This window comes from Chionomys nivalis, chromosome X (genome assembly GCF_950005125.1).
Source record: "Chionomys nivalis chromosome X, mChiNiv1.1, whole genome shotgun sequence".
Taxonomy (NCBI): Eukaryota; Metazoa; Chordata; class Mammalia; order Rodentia; family Cricetidae; genus Chionomys; species Chionomys nivalis.
In genome coordinates this window covers 137,115-140,919 of record NC_080112.1, presented here as the reverse complement: position 1 = coordinate 140,919, position 3,805 = coordinate 137,115, and the positions used below count along the sequence as shown (strand labels likewise).

General features: G+C 33.2%; 1 pseudogene; it reads right to left on the bottom strand.

Annotated features, from left to right (window-relative positions):
- Positions 1-412: 412 nt before the first annotated feature.
- Positions 413-1,321, bottom strand: LOC130868033 (olfactory receptor 4C11-like; annotated as a pseudogene).
- Positions 1,322-3,805: the final 2,484 nt, after the last annotated feature.

Genomic DNA, 3,805 nt, shown 5'->3' with positions numbered 1-3,805 from the left:
CTTCTATAAATTTGTGATTACAGTGCTTTCCTTTGATTGACAGAAAGATGGATAGAAATGTCATGAGTAAATAGAATCAAAAGAAAAAAATCTATAATAAAAGAAATCATTTGAGATAGGGTAAACATTACATGCTCTGAATATAAGTTGTTTGCCCTAAACATGGGCCTAACAGGGATCAGCATTTAAAACAAAGTCAATCAGATAAATATTCACTTCTCCCTCCTGTCTTCTTTTCAAAAAAACACAATAACTTGGTATTTACTTAAGGATGCATCCATTTTGCTCATTCTTTAGAAGGAAACAAATCACCATTCCCAGGACAGTGTTATTCTAACCATGTAATTGAAAGCTAAGATTTTCATTATTAAAATAAATTCAAATTTTAATTCTTTATATGTCACCTGAGGTATCATTTGCTCCAAAGCTTCCTCATGGCATTTTTCACCTCTGCATTCCTCAGTGTGTAAATCAGAGGGTTGAGAAAGGGTGTATAAATTGTATAAAAGACTGATATCATCTTGTCCATGGGGAAGGTGGTTGCAGGACGTGTATATATAAATATGCCAGGCACAAGAAACAAGATGACTACAATGATGTGGGAGACACAAGTGAACAGGGCTTTTTTCCTCCCTTAGGTACTGTGGTTTCTCAAGGAATAAAGGATGATGACATATGAGACCATGAGCATGAGAAAACTCACTGTGCAAAGGGTCCCACTATTGACCACAAAGAGAAGGTTAATCACAAAGGTATCTGAACAGGCAAGTTTCAATAGTGGTTACAAGTCACAGAAATAGTGGTCAATCTCATTGGGACCACAGAAGGGTAAACTCAAGGCCAGAAGTGTCTGAACTAAAGCATGCACACGTGATCCCATCCAGGCTATGGCCACCAGCATCCCACAGACCTGGTGACTCATGATGGTCGTGTAGTGAAGAGGCTTACAGATGGCTACATAGCGGTCAACAGCCATGAGGGTGAGGATGAGGATCTCCTGGGAGCCAAATAAATGTAATGCAGAGACTTAGATTATGCACTCACTGAAAGAGATAGAGGCCTCCTCCATCAGGGAATCCACAATTGTCCTGGGGGCTACAGTTGTAGAGAAGCAGGTGTCAGACAAGGATAAGTAGAACAGGAAGTAGTACATAGGACTCCCAAGTGCCTGGCTTGTCTTGATGGTAGCAATGATCAGCAAGTTACCCACTAATGTCCCCATATAAAAGAGCAGGAAAATGGCAAGCACTATGTTCTTCCTCCTGGGGTCCTGTGTCAAGCCAAGGAGAAGGAAATTGGTTACATTGATACTCAGCTGCATGATTCATGAAAGAGAGGGAAAGAATATAAAATGTCATACTATCTGCAAAAGATAAAGGAGCTAGTTTTAATAAGTGGTGGGATAGAATATTTTAAACAAAATATTTCTTTTAAAAAATATAATCTATATATGTATTACTAAACTGTTGTTCCTCCTCATTTACTTTCAATGTCAGATTTTTATAAATGTCACAAAAGATGATGAAAGTGACACATTGTAGCACACTTTACACACATACTTTCTGACTTTAGTATGATTTTGATTAATTTTGCAATGCAAGTAATGTAAAATGAAATGTACACTTTCCTTATTACTTATCTCATTGTTTCTGAAGTGGCATCACTTATTATTTAGAAAATTTTGGGTATCCTTGCAAGTGATCATATAAATGTGCCTATACATCACATGCTATAAAAATATTATTTTCTATTTATTTTACACATCAATTATCTACATTTATAGGTAATGATACACATATTTCTAGGTACTATTTATTAAAACACAAGAAATGCTAGTACTCTGCAAATAATATGGTAATAACTTAAAATATTCTTCATGTTTCTTTATAAATGGTGTGTGTAGACAGAAAACAATACTCCTTGAAATATTACTAAATGTTATCATTTCTATTTTTCTTCTACTTCTGAGAAGCATACCTCAGACTATTCATATTATTTGAGAATACAGTAGAATAAAGGGGTATTTTATATTATCTAGTCATACAAGTTTGCAAACTAAATATCCTCATATATAGATAACTTAAGTGGTTGTTTCCAAGAATTTGTTGTAGGATCTCATCACAGTTGTCATCTCCAGAAAAGCAATTTAATTTTCAGGCATCAAAAACTTCAACATTCTCTGAGAGCAGGAAAGTTTCAAAAGATGAAGATAAGTATGGTTTTAGGGAAAGGAATGGATTGTAATTTATATTTGACTTTTTTGTTCAACTTATTCTTAGATTTGGAAATTATGATCATATCAAAATATAAAATATTACTTCTTCCAAAATAGTTTAATTTTATAGTGTGGGAAATATTATAACAGAAAAAGTCAATACTTTTCTAGCTTTTGCTTATGAAAATTTCATCATCCTCATGCAAACTGAGATGTAATACAGTTAATATATTCTGGAGTCTCACTTATCCATAGTGCTCTTTCTGATTCCTGCAACATCTACCGTTCATTGTGATGAGAACTATGAACTGCTCTAATGCAGAATCTAATACCTGACACAGATACAAACCTTTGTATGTATGTTTCAGGTCATCTTTGAAAACTAAATCACTTAATAAAATTTGAAAGACAACTTTCTCTATTTTAAATGAATTAAAATGTATTTAGGTTAATGTGTATGAGCATTTAGCCTGCTTATGTGTATGAACACCACATGTGTACCTGTTCTCTGAAGAGCATTAATGTTTGTTTGCCTGTGTGTGTACACCATGTGTTTGTCTGATCACTTAAAAGCATGAATGTTTTGCTTTCATATGTGTATCTGCAGTATGTGTGTGCATGATTCCTGAGAGTTTTAGAAGAGAACATTTGCTCCCCTTGAATTAAGTTAGAGATTGTTGTCTACCATAATGTAGATGCTATAAATTAAACATAGGTTCTCTGCAAGAGCAATAAGTGCTCTTGTGTGTTAAGCTATCCCTCCAGGATTCTTTTCTACTGCTTAAAAATAATGAAAATTAATGATCAAGATACTCACTTTTGGGTGTCAGTGATAAGTATAACAAAATTTATGTATGATATCGGGCAAGAACTCAAAGCACAGGGAAACAACTTTTGATATCTGAGTTTCAAAATTATGATAAATGCCTTTATTTAAAAATTGTATGTAGAAAGAGAAATTAATCTAAGGACCCAGTGGTCTTTCAAAGTGAAATTACAAAGAACAACTTTTACTCATCAATACTACATGATGTTTACCACTTCATTGACTATGTAGCATTTGGTTTCTTTTGCATCAATCTATAGATTGTCAATTTCTACAATGGACTTTTTTTATGCATGTAGGCAAATATTTAAAAATAAACCAAGAGTTGTAGATTCATATTTCATCAACATAAAAATAATTATAAGTATTTATCAACTATTTACTGACTAGTTTAATCAACGGTCCACGCTTCCTTGAACAGTTTCCATCCAAGTTAGATTTGTCTTAATGCTTCACAAAAAACATGCTGTACAAACACAGGAAGGATTGCTTTTGATCAGTAAAAATTGATTCGCATCTCTCTAAATAGGAGACCCATAAGTTTTAAGATGAGAAGGTAAATGTAAAATGATTCATTTCTAGTAAGTAAAGAAATTAATTTTCTATGTGGTGCGAGGAAGCATTTTAAGCAAAAATATTTCTAATATCCATACTCTATTTACATTTACATTACAAACTGAGCCATCAATTCTTTTTTTTTCTCCTTTTTAAAATTTATTTTTATTCTTTTTTAATTAAAATTTCCACCTGCTCCCCGTTTCCCA